This window comes from Nerophis lumbriciformis, linkage group LG24, assembly GCF_033978685.3.
Source record: "Nerophis lumbriciformis linkage group LG24, RoL_Nlum_v2.1, whole genome shotgun sequence".
Classification (NCBI taxonomy): domain Eukaryota; kingdom Metazoa; phylum Chordata; class Actinopteri; order Syngnathiformes; family Syngnathidae; genus Nerophis; species Nerophis lumbriciformis.
The window spans coordinates 32,051,288-32,065,000 of record NC_084571.2 but is presented as its reverse complement, the minus strand read 5'-3'; the positions used below and the strand labels follow the sequence as shown (position 1 = coordinate 32,065,000).

Genomic DNA, 13,713 nt, shown 5'->3' with positions numbered 1-13,713 from the left:
AAATGTTTGTTTTTCTTGCCACCCTTCCTCTCGGTAATGCTTTCCAACTCTTATAAATCCCATAATGGTGCCACCAGTGTCAGGCTATTTTATTTATAAAACATTGACACATTTCTAACCATGAGACATTTTGTCATCGGACGTCATCCACCTCCACTTTGTCCTTTTGGGGTTGTTTACTGTAAACATTACCACATGCACGTTATTACTGTGCTTGTTCAGTATTATTACTGTACTCTCAGTTTGGTTGCAAAGATGCACCATTGCAACTTACAGTCAAACCTTGATTTGCAGACTTAAGGAACTTGTTTACGAAATGTGGTTCTTGAACAGGGTTCATAAATGGAAACGTTTGTATAGTGAAGCACATTTCTCCATAAGCATACTTGCCAACCTTGAGACCTCCGAGTTCGGGAGGTGGGGGCGTGGTCGGGGGTGGGGCAGGGCGTGGTTGAGGGCGTGGTTAAGAGGGGAGGAGTATATTGACAGCTAGAATTCACCAAGTCAAGTATTTCATACATATATATATATATATATATATATATATATATATATATATATATATATAATCTACATCCTGAAAATATGCAAATAAAACTGTGTTTAGATAATTGATACTTCAAACTTGCATAAATAAATATTAAGGAATATAACATAAATTGGCTTCTGAGAGCTTCAAAATGTAATGAATAAAATGCTAAAGTTGTTGATAAACAAGCAATTATTTTAATAATTAAATATGGTCATTTTAAATGAATTATTATGATCATTTAGAATTAATTATTTCAAATATGTTTATTTTAATGTATAATTCTAATGGCTGGATGTAAAAAGGAGTCAGAAAAAACACAAATAAAAATACAATTAATTTTGATGTTTTTAGCAAAATATAGTACAAATTTATTTCGTTTTTTTTTTTTTTTTTAATTAATAAATATATTTTTAGGTAAGATAAACATAATAATACAATTTATCTCGTCTGGATGATTTAGTTCTTGTCACCCTGTTGTCCTCCCATCATAAAGAAAGGGCTGTCCTCACTCAGGTTCGCATGGAGCTGGAGGGGGCGTGGCCTTCAGCTCCGGCTGAAAATCGGGAGATTTTTGGGAGAATATTTGTCCAGGGAGGTTTTCGGGAGAGGCGCTGAATTTCGGGAGTCTCCCGGAAAATTCGGGAGGGTTGGCAAGTATGTCCATAAGAAACAATGTCAATATGAATAATGGGCACCGGGCTCGGCAAAAGTCCATATTCTAGTGAAGGTTGTACACTCTGAACTAGACATGTCCGATAATGGCTTTTTTGCCGATATTCCGATATTGTCCAACTCTTAATTACCGATTCCGATATCAACCGATACCGATATATACAGTCGTGGAATTAACACATTATTATGCCTCATTTTGTTGTGATGCCCCGCTGGATGCATTAAACAATGTAACAAGGTTTTCCAAAATAAATCAACTCAAGTTATGGGAAAAAAAAATGCCAACATGGCACTGCCATATTTATTATTGAAGTCACAAAGTGCATTCTTTTTTTTAACGTGCCTCAAAACAGCAGCTTGGAATTTGGGACATGCTCTCTCTGAGAGAGCATGAGGAGGTTGAGGTGGGTAGCGGGGGGTGTATATTGTAGCGTCCCGAAAAAGTTAGTGCTGCAAGGGTTTCTGGGTATTTGTTCTGTTGTGTTACGGTGCGGATGTTCTCCCGAAATGTGTTTGTCATTCTTGTTTGGTGTGGGTTCACAGTGTGGCGCATATTTGTAACAGTGTTAAAGTTGTTTATACGGCCACCCTCAGTGTGACCTGTATGGATGTTGACCAAGTATGCGTGGATTCACTTATGTGTGTGAAAAGCCGTAGATATTATGTGACTGGGCCGCCACGCATAGGCAGTGCCTTTTTAAGTTTTATTGGCGCTCTGTACCACTCCGTACAGCAGCGTTTTAAAAAGTCATACCTTTTACTTTTTGAAACCAATACCGATAATTTCCGATATATCACATTTTAAAGCATTTATCGGCCGACAATATCGGCAGTCCGATATTATCGGACATCTCTACTCTGAACACAACACTATTAAGTACTGTCAATCAGATGATGGATCAACATTCTATTTAATAACAAGTTCCTTTGGTGCCCTCACAAACAATCAGAAATCACAAAAATATTTTACCAACCATTTTGGTACATTAATAAACATTTAAAGGAGTCAAATGTACTTACACTCACATAGGCAAAGGAGGAGCTGACTATAAAGGAGCAGACAGAGGGAAGAATGGTGAGGGCGGGGGTGGTATGTGTGTGTGTGTGTGTGTGTGTTCTCTCGGAAGAAGCGCCACTGAACGAGAGGTAGTCTTTTCCTCCGCTAAGTTTGCTTTGGCATATTTGCGGGGGTGCTGGAGCCTATCCCAGCTGCACTCTGGTGGAAGGCGGGGTACACCCTGGACAAGTCGCCACCTCATACTCACAGTTAAAACCTGCTGTAGTACAAAGCCTGCTTTGTTGACAAACCCCGCTCATTCAGGTTTGTTCCTGGTCTGAGCTGCTGTGACGTAGACTACCGTAATAACTCCTATAACACCCAAAAGCACAGATTTCAACCATTGAAAGACTTTCTATAGTTCCAAGACTTACGGTCATTTAAAAACAACACTGCACATCATAATGGCGGCTACAGTTTTGTTGTTAAAGGTCTAAATAGATTATGTAGAAAGTCCGGCGGGCCAGGATTGAAAATCTCAATGGCCCGCATGTGGCCCTCGGGCCGTATTTTGCCCAGGTCTGATCCAATGAGTATAGATGTACTGTATGTACAAACAAAACAAAGCCATGTTTCGTGTCTTCTTTCTGCAGACACGTTCTGGCCTCCTACGGTCGTGCGACAGCCGTGTGAACTGTGAGGTCAGTGGGAGTGGACGGTGGTGGAGGGTCTGAGCCAAAGAGACATAGGAGAGGCCAGAGGCCAGATCGTTATGAAAGGCCCCAGCACACAGCTGTGTGTGGAAAGCCTCCCACTGTTCTTGCCGATCCCCAACAGCATCCCGTCTTAATCCCTCTTAGATGTGCTCGTCGGCACCCAGACGCTGAGCCAAGAGGCCCTTAATGCACCACTACTCTTTTTATATAAAACAGCAAAAATATGGATCCAAAGGGTAAATCATGGAGTATTTTTTTGTATCACACAGGCTGTTTTCCTACGAACAAAACAACATTTTCATCAAGTTAAAGGTCCTTGGTAGTGCAGTGTTGGTAATAACGGCGTTATTTTTTTCAGTAATGAGTAGGGTTGTATAGTATACCGGTACCGGTATAGTATCGCGGTACTAATGAATCAAAAACTGTACTATACTCTGTTTGAAAAGTGCCGGTTCCCAGGCATGACGGCCCGTCATTGCTGGTTTTACGAGCAGAGGAGCATGTTCGGCAGCGCACAATCATGGAGTACTTACAAACAGTGTGTAGACAGAAAAAGGAGAACTTTTGGCTTAAAAACTAACAATAAATGTGAAGTTATAACACTGAAACGACCTCAGGAAGAGGTGCTTTATGACATGGCTAGCTAGCTAGGGGCTAACGTCAAAAAAATTTTGCACCATGGCTAGGGAAGGTTGTTCGGATTTTGTCATAAGTAAATACTGTGCTTTTATTCCAAAGTATTTTCAAGGGTCATACACAAGATGGCAACAAATGTATAGCATTCAGAGACCACCTGATATTTAAGATTAATTTAAAAGCACTCTGCAGTACGCAGTCTTGCGGGCCAAATTCAGTTTATTTCGAACATGCCTACAATATGATGTCATTCATCACATAGTTCCAATTGTTCCATTACAGCACGTCCGAAAAGGAGTAGGAAGAAGCTGAGCTTATTTAATCCTACCCCTTTTCATACCATAGCAATGTTATCCTATTTCCTTGTTCTGTGCAACAGAACTGTGAACAAATAATATACCATAGTAAGCAAACAAATAATTACATAAATAATCTTTGTCTCAATAATAAAAATAAAAAAAGGGTTCAAGATGTTCATCATAATTCTTGTTCTGTGTACTTTGTGAACACACTAGTTTGAACAGTCTCTTCAACTGAATCATATCGGTGCTTTGTTTGATTTCTTTGGTTAATCCATCCCATAATTTAATTCCACATACTGATATGCTAAAGGTTTTAAGTAGAGATGTCCGATATTATCGGCCGATAAATGCTTTAAAATGTAATATTGGAAATTATCGGTATCGGGGTTTTCTTATCGGTATCGTTTATTTTATTTTATTTTATTTATTTATTTTTATTAAATCAACATAAAAAACACAAGATAAACTTACAATTAGTTCACTAACCCAAAAAAAAACTATCTCCCCCATTCACACTCATTTACACAAAAGGGTTGTTTCTTTCTGTTATTAATATTCTGGTTCCTACATTATATATCAATATATATCAATACAGTCTGCAAGGGATACAGTCCGTAAGCACACATGATTGGTCCACTAATAGTACTAACCTTTAACAGTTAATTTTACTCATTTTCATTAATTACTAGTTTATATGTAACTGTTTTTATATTGTTTTACTTTCTTTTTTATTCAAGAAAATGTTTTAAATTTATTAATCTTATTTTATTTATTATTATTATTTTTTTTAAAGGACCTTATCTTCACCATACCTGGTTGTCCAAATTAGGCATAATAATGTGTTAATTCCACGACTGTATATATCCGTATCGGTAATTAAAGAGTTGGGCAATATCGGATATCGGCAAAAAGCCATTATTGGACATCCCTAGTTTTAAGTGTTGTACGAGCATACAAATATTTTAAATGAGATTTTCTTCTAAGGTTATACAGTATTTCTCCTCTTTTGTTGAGAAGAATTGTAGTAATTGAAGACTCACTTGGCCCACGGGCAGTAGTTTGGACACCCTTGATCTAGAGGTAGTTTGGCTGGGTCCGCTCTCAGTGCTGCTGGAGTGATTACTTAGTCGGCAGCCGTTTGGATGTCACGTGAATCGGCGGGATTTGTTCAGTGCCAACAAAGTAGCCATCCCTAGATGGAAGTGGCTGAGAGTTCTTGATTCCCATCCCTTTCTGCCAAGTACATCAATGGTCCTTCTAAGATGATTTGGGAGGTCAAATGTCAGAGTTTGTTTGGGAAAGGTTCAAGTCGTAAAAAAAACCCTGTGAGGACACAATGTCACACAAACATCCCGGCCTGACCTTTAGCGCTGATCCAGTGCAGGGTAGTGGGAACAAACAGCCTTTGAGGGAGGAACACATGGAGGTACTATCACGCTGTGATGCCGCTTTGTCGGGCTGGAGGCGCTGAGGGCATCAAAGGACTGGAGAAATCACAGGAGGCGATTTGGAGAAAAAATAATGTCAGCAAACAACATTTGCCGGAGGGGAGGGCCACGTTCTTGGGTCTTAAAAGAGCACCGTGAATCAAAAAGTCTGCAAGCCGCATTCGAATGGAAACAATGCATTCTGACCTATATACAAGTATGCCAAAAAGTAGGACTCTACCATCAATCAGTGGCGAGAAGCTTGTAGACGGTTACAACAATTGCACATAGGCTGTAGTTAAAATTCCCAGTGTGACCACAAAGTCTTACCACGACTTCGCTGCAAATACCATACAGCATAGGCGCCGATCCCGTGGGTGCTTGGGGGCCCGAGCATCCACGGACGATGCCATATCGATGGTACCTTTCAATCTTTAAAATAAATTTTGAAAATTCAGTCTTCCATCCATCCATTTTCTACCGCTTGTCCCTTTTGGAGTGGCAGGGGGTGCATTCGGGCGGAAGGCGGGGTACACCCTGGACAAGTCGCCACCTCATCACAGGGCCAACACAGATAGACAGACAACATTCACACTCACATTCACACACTAGGGACCTTTTAGTGTTTGTCTTTGGAGGTGGGAGGAAGCCAGAGTACCCGAAAGGGAGCCCACGCAGTCACGGGGAGAACATGCAAACTCCACACAGAAAGATCCCGAGCGCAGCATCGAACCCAGGACTACTCAGGGCCTTCGTCTTGTTAATGTTAATTTTGTAGTGAGTTTAGTCCGTTTTTACATGATAATTGAGTCACAAATCATATAGTCTATAATAGAGATGTCCGATAATGGCTTTTTTGCCGATATCCGATATTCCGATATTGTCCAACTCTTAATTACCGATACCGATATATACAGTCGTGGAATTAACACATTTGTAAGCCTAATTTTGTTGTGATGCCCTGCTGGATGCATTAAACAATGTAACAAGGTTTTCCAAAATAAATCAACTCAAGTTATGGAAAAAAAAAATGCCAACATGGCACTGCCATATTTATTATTGAAGTCACAAAGTGCATTATTTTTTTTAAACACGCCTCAAAACAGCAGCTTGGAATTTGGGACATGCTCTCCCTGAGAGAGCATGAGGAGGTTGAGGTGGGTAGCGGGGTGTGTATATTGTAGCATCCCGAAAGAGTTAGTGCTGCAAGGGTTTCTGGGTATTTGTTCTGTTGTGTTACGGTGCGGATGTTCTCCCGAAATGTGTTTGTCATTCTTGTTTTGTGCGGGTTCACAGTGTGGCGCATATTTGTAACAGTGTTAAAGTTGTTTATACGGCCACCCTCAGTGTGACCTGTATGGCTGTTGACCAAGTATGACTTGCATTCAATTGTGTTTGTGAAGAGCCGTAGATATTATGTGACTGGGCCGGTACGCAAAGGCAGTGCCTTTAAGGTTTATTGGCGCTCTGTACTTCTCCCTACGTCCGTGTACACAGCCGCGTTTAAAAAAGTCATACATTGTACTTTTTGAAACCGATACCGATCATTTTGAAACCGATACCAATAATTTCCGATATTACCTTTTTTTTTTTTTTCCCAACTTTTTTTATTGGCATTTTCAAATAGACAGAAAAAAGTGCAAGTCGAAACAGTACAATTTTAAAGTCAGTAAATGATTCACACCCTTTCCCTTAAAACCCAAACCACCCACCCACTCAGGTCCCACTAACGAGGGACAAATGGCACAATTATATAACAAGTAAGACGACAAAGACAGACACATTCTCACACACACACACACACACATACGAGGCCAGAGACAGACAGATATATATAAAAATATATATAATAATAATAATAAAATAAAAATTAAATAATAATAATAATAATATATAATAAAATAAAAATAGAATAAAATAATACTAATACATAAAAGGGAGATTATTCCTCCCGATATTACATTTTAAAGCATTTATCGGCCGATAATATGGGCAGTCCGATATTATCGGACATCCCTAGTCTATAATTATCAAAGTCCAACCGAGATTTCATTGTGCCCGATAATGAACTAATGACACAACCATCTTGACTTGGAACACACTGCACATGAGCGAATGAAGGGCATACTTACTCAACAGCCACTAAGGGTGGCCGTATGAACAACGCCAGCACTGTCATAAACCTGTGTCATATAGTGAAACCACACTAAACAACAACGACAAACATATTTTGGAAGAATATTTGCAGCGTAACACAACATAAACACTACAGAACAAATTCCCAGAATTCCCTGCAGCACCAACTCTTCCGGGACGCTACAATATAAACAAATGCCACTGTAATGATACCACGTACAATAGCGCATCTAGTCGATACTACATCAATATTTTACAACATCACAAAATCTTCTTTCGTTTTTAAAAATAATTTATATTATGTTTATAAACTCAGGAAATACGTCCCTGGACACATGAGGACTTTGAATATGACCAATGTATGATCCTGTAACTACTTAGTATCGGATTGATACCCAAATGTGTGGTATCATCCAAAACTAATGTAAAGTATCAAACAACAGAATAAGTGATTATTACATTTTAACAGAAGTGTAGATAGAACATGTTGAAAGAGAAAGTAAGCAGATATTAACAATAAACGAACAAGTAGATTAATAATTAATTTTCTACCGCTTGTCCTTCATAATTTTGACAAAATAATAGAATGGAAAATGACACTATGCGTCAGAAGCTAAATTAGGAGCCTTTGTTTGCTTACTTACTACTAAAAGACAAGTTGTCTTGTATGTTCACTATTTTATTTAAGGACAAACTTGCAATAATAAACATATGTTTAATGTACCCTAAGATTCTTTTGTTAAAATAAAGCCAATAAGGAAATTGTTTTTTTTTTTTTTATTGATTGATTGATTGAAACTTTTATTAGTAGATTGTACAGTACATATTCCGTACAATTGACCACTAAATGGTAACACCCGAATAAGTTTTTCAACTTGTTAATCAATTCATAATACAAATATATACTATACTACTATAGTAGTCCCCTTTATTTAGAAAAGTACCGAAATACTTTTGGTACCGGTACCAAAATATTGGTATCGGGACAACACTAATACACACACACCGGCAGAAATGTAGATGGGCGCCTATGCCTTACAGTATTTTGTTCAGCAAACAAAGCATAATGGTGACTACTGTAGCATATTAGTGATACATTCTTAGCTAGATTAGGTACAAGAAGATTTGCAGCGACCCAGACTGGGCAGCTGGCATCGAAGAAAGCAGCTAAACAGGACTGCAGATTTTTACTTCCCCTGATAGGCCTTTCCCGTTTAGGTGAAACAAAAGTGAAACTTCCCCTCTGGCCTTTCCCGCTTCGGTGAAACAAAAGTGAAACTTCCCCTCGGTCTTTGGTCTGCCGATGTCATTGTTCTACTGTTCGACTACAATACCAATATGAACAATGGCGAGCGACAGAGCACATGATCTGATGAAGTAACCCCAATCTACTGGATCGTGTTCATATTCATTAAAAACGGCCAGCCAGAAAATACACGGTACTTCCCGAGAAGGGATTTCCGAGGAATTCATACAAAAAGTGACTGCAGTGGAGGTGGTTGTTATTGAGAGAGGCTATGTTACAAAGTTGACTTGAGTTAAATCCCTTGCCAGTGGTGGTAGAAGCAGCTCGGTATTTTCCGCCTACAACACATCCGAGCCTCGCATCGTTTTATTTTTGTTCCGCCCACTACAAGATCATGAACTTTTTCTCTTCACTTGCTACAGCCCTGTTGACATGTATTGTATAGCAGGGTAGCATACAACTACCCAGTCCAATCTAGGGCTGTACGGTATTAGTATAGTACCGCGATACTAATGACTCATTTTCGGTACTATACTGCCTCTGAAACGTACCGGTCCCCCACCCCCTTGCGCCCGTGGCGTCACGTCATGTCATTGCTGGTTTTATGAGCAGACGAGCATGTTCGGCGGCACACAATCACGGAGTACTTACAAGCAGACAAAAAAGGGTGAATGGACGCAATTTGGCTTACAAACTAACAATAAAGGTGAAGTTATAACACTGAAGCACCCTCAGGAAGAGGTGCTTTAAGACATGGCTAGCTCGCTAGCGGCTAACGTCCATCCGCCGTCTGCAGTGTTTTAGCTACTTCTAAATCACTAATCCTGGTCTCCATGGCGACAAATAAAGTACGTTTCTTACAAGTATCATCCCTGCAGGACGAGAAATAGCTAAACATGCTTCACTACACACCGTAGCTCACCGGCGTCAAAATGTAAACAAACGCCATTGGTGGAGCTACACCTGACATCCACTGTAATGATATCAACTACAGACACGTATCTAGTCGATGCTACTATGATTACGTCTATATTTTTTGGCATCACAACATCTAAAATTCATATGTTTATAAACTCAGTAAATATGTCCCTGGACACATGAGAACTTTGAATATGACCAATGTATGATCCTGTAACTACTTGGTATCGGATTGATACCCAAATTTGTGGTATCATCCAAAGCTAAAGTATCCAAACAACAGAAGAATAAGTGATTATTACATTGTAACAAAAGTGTTGACAGAACATGTTAAAAAAGAAAGTACCGGTAAGCAGATATTAACAGTAAATGAACAAGTAGATTAATAATTCATTTTCTACAGCTTGTCCTTTTATAATGTTGATAAAATAATACAATGGAAAATGACACAATATGTTACTGCATACGTCAGCAGACTAATTAATGGCCTTTGTTTGCTTGTATGTTCACTATTTTATTTAAGGACCAACTTGCAATAAGGAACATGTTTAATGTACCCTAAGATTTTTTGTTAAAATAAAGCCGATAATGCAATGTTTGTGGTCCCCTTTATTTAGAAAAGTACCTGAATAATTTTGGTACCGGTACCAAAATATTGGTATCGGGACAACACTATAGCATAAAAAATACCCAGTCCAATCACAATAGTTGGCACACTGGGCCCTATCAAGGTTTCCCATTGTCATCCCATTGGGTTTAGTTTTTCCTTGCCCTGATGTGGGATCTGAACAGAGGATGTCGTTGTGGCTTGTGCAGCCCTTTGAGACACTCGTGATTTAGGGCTATATAAGTAAACATTGATTGATTGATTGATTGATCAAAAAGTATTATTTATTATGTTTGTCAGTAATGGTTTTGGTATTTTCATAGCAAACCAAAATAAACTGAACCAAGCAAACTGAAGGGTACCTGGAGTGGACATCTGAGGTACACCCTTTTAGAGGAATATTTTTCACCCTAAAGCGGAGTGGAATGTTTAGGAAGTCACACTCCCTATTCACTTTGTTATGTTCAAGGACAAAATGCAATGAGTACACCCTGTGTTGTTAACTTTGCAAATAACGTATTTTACGGACTATAAGGCGCATTTAAAATCCTTTAATTTTCTAAAAAATCAACAGTGCGCCTTATAACACGGTGCACCTAATGTACGGCATAATAATTGGTTGGGCTTACCGACTTCGAAGCAATTTTATTTGGTACATGGTGTAATGATAACTGTGACCAGTAGATGGCAGTCATACATAAGAGATACGTGTAGACTGCAAGATGACGCCGGTAAACAACACCAAAACTTTAAATGTTCCATTGAGAATATAGAACATTACACATGGTGCTCAAAAATTTGTCAAAATGTTTTTAGTACGACTTCGGTAAGCTATGAAGCCGCACCGCTTGATGGATTGTCGGCGCATTAAACATACAAGTATGATTATGGTGCGTGTAAGGACCGCAAAAGGGCACCTGTTAGCAGACACATTACCTGGCGTTTTGTTTCGCAATATTATGCAAAACCAACTTTTCTTACATTCTGGTACCAGCTGATGTGTATTTGGGATCTGCATAAGTCCTGAAAATGTGCGTGCGTCCGCCATTGTAGTCCGTGCCGACACCGTAGTCATAAGCTCCTTCTTCTTATGTGGCATTCATCTTCCGCTGTTGCCATTTCTAATATAAAATAGCGTAAAGTTTTTACTTATATCTGTCAGTGGACTAGCTATCAAAGCGCTTAAAACTACCGGTATAGTGAGTTTACATAATTCACCCAAGGAACTCTAGTTATTAGAGAGTTCCGGTCAGAGGGTTTTTCACCGGACACATTTTCGGCGTTGATGTTGCAATATTGAGCCACGGATGAGGAGATGCTGCTCCGTTATTGATTTAAGTAAAGTCTGAATGTCATTAAAACAGTTAGCTCCATCTTTTGACACTTCTTCCATTCCCGTCCTTGCACGCTACACAGCTACAACAAAAGATGACGGGGAGAAGACGCTGTCGAAGGTTAGCCATGTAAATAAGACTGCTCACAAAACGTCGCATCCTGAAGAGACTGTCAGAAAGCTACTTGAAGATGATCTGTAGAACATAATCTATGCAACATTTTCACCAAAGAACCACCATTACATGTTATGTAGACCACAAGATAGTGTTTTAAATTTAGGGGAAAAAATCATAATATGACCCCTTTTAATGCGCCTTTTAATACGGTGCGCGCTACGGTCCGAAAAATATGTTACACACACAGTATCTTAATTGGTTTTGATGGTGAGAAGAGGTGCCAGGTACGAAACCAAAAAGCTAACTTTAGTGTGTTTTGGACACATTAAGCTAACTTTTGGTTTCATCGGCCCAAACAACTCCTCCAGGTAGGAGCAGCAAGAAGGACAAAAGCATGTTAACTGAGAAAACTCGCCAGACTTTGTATGGCACGGTCTTCTCCAGCACTGGTACTTACTTCATTTGTAGATAAAATTGTTAAACTTCTATTCCAGTCCCCTCGCCTTATTCAGACAAGCCGTTTGAACAAAAGAACCAGGGGACGACTTTGCCTTTCCGAATAACTCCATCAGTAAGTCCAAATGGCTGCCACCTTTCTCTAAGGTCCCGTTTGTCAGACTTGTACCTGACAGTTTGACTGTGTTTTACTTTTTCCTCTGCGTTTGTCTTAGTTTTCTGTCAGCGCTTTTATTTTGTCTTCATTTCCTGATTGTCTCCCTGAGTGCTGCTTCCCCTCAGCTGTGGCTGATTGGCACCTGGCCACACCTGGTGTAAATCAGCCAGCTGCTATTTAAACCTGCCTTTCCCTCCAGTCAGTGCTGGATTGTTGTAGTGTCTACCTGTCATTGTCGATGTCACTACTACCTGTCATAGTACTTGTCGTTGTAGCTCTGTCTACTTTTGTTCACTCTGCTTATGTCATAGTTCCTTCGTGTCACAGTAAGTGTTTTTGTTTCTTGTCGACAGTTAGCCTTTGTGCTATTTTAGTTCATAGCCAAGTTTGTTCTCCGCCTTGTGCGCGCCTTTTGTTTGTACCCTTTTGTTTGTTTTTTTGCTATAGTGTTAAATTAAATCATGTTTTCCTGGACAAAGCCTGCTATCTCTGCATCTTGGGGTTCGTCACCAACATATTCTGACATCGTTTACACTAAGCCGGATAAGGTTATCCAGGGTAAATCCCCCCTAATCTTATCCGTGTCCACACACAACAATGCCACCGTTTAAGACCATCTCATCCCTCCGTCCACCGGCGCAACGCGACCTAATATGCATGTGCGGAAAATGCGCACGCGTGTGCTTTGTGTGCAAGTTCTTAAATGTAACTTATCTGAACAGTATCCAGTGTTGTGGTATTTCAATTAACTGGAATCCAGTGCGCTGTGGGGCCCTATTGTAGTGAATCACACCTGAGACATCATACATTAATCAAATCTTTATTAGACACGTAAACAATGTGATAAAGAACATTTTACAACAATCAAACTAGGGATCTAGATATCTGGTCACTCTTTTGCCTTCACCTTCATTGTCCATTCCTTTTTGGTGACTTTATATACTCTGGACCTAGACGTTGAGTCTGGACATATATGGCGGACAATAACTTACACAGTCTGCTTTGCCAGTCCAAAAACATTCACCGTTTTCCGGAGTCTTCCGTCGACAGCCAGGTAATACAAAGCACATGCTACCTTTGATTGATTGATTGAAACTTTTATTAGTAGATTGCACAGTACATATTCCGCGCAATTGACCACTAAATGGTAACACCCGAATAAGTTTTTCAACTTGTTTAAGTCGGGGTCCACGTTAATCAATTCATGGTAATCACATGGTTATCACATCCACGGGAGCCCATATTTTTGTTGTCTCTCCTTCGACAAATGGACAAAGTTTTTCGTTAAGTAGAATCACAGCTGACCTGGACATTGGAAAGTTCTCTTGCCGTCTGAGAAGTGTTGTATCCCAAATAGCTGCAATCACTTTCTCTTAAGGTTTTCATGTGTGATTTCCACAAGCGTCTGTACATGTAGAACAGGGGTGCTCATTACGTCGATCGCGAGCTACGGGTCGATC

The 13,713-nt window shown here is 39.7% G+C and overlaps 1 protein-coding gene across 3 annotated transcripts in view; it reads left to right on the top strand.

The window, feature by feature from the left end:
- Positions 1-13,713, top strand: part of gpr146 (G protein-coupled receptor 146) — a 106,536-nt gene that overhangs the window by 41,142 nt on the left and 51,681 nt on the right. Inside the window, exon 3 of one of the 3 annotated variants that reach the window (XR_012051154.1) lies at positions 2,855-2,951. The exons of the other annotated variants lie outside the window; for them this stretch is intronic. The gene's annotated coding sequence lies outside the window, so the exon portion shown is untranslated. Of the gene's footprint in view, positions 1-2,854; positions 2,952-13,713 lie in introns of those variants that run through there. 3 annotated transcript variants of the gene reach the window in all.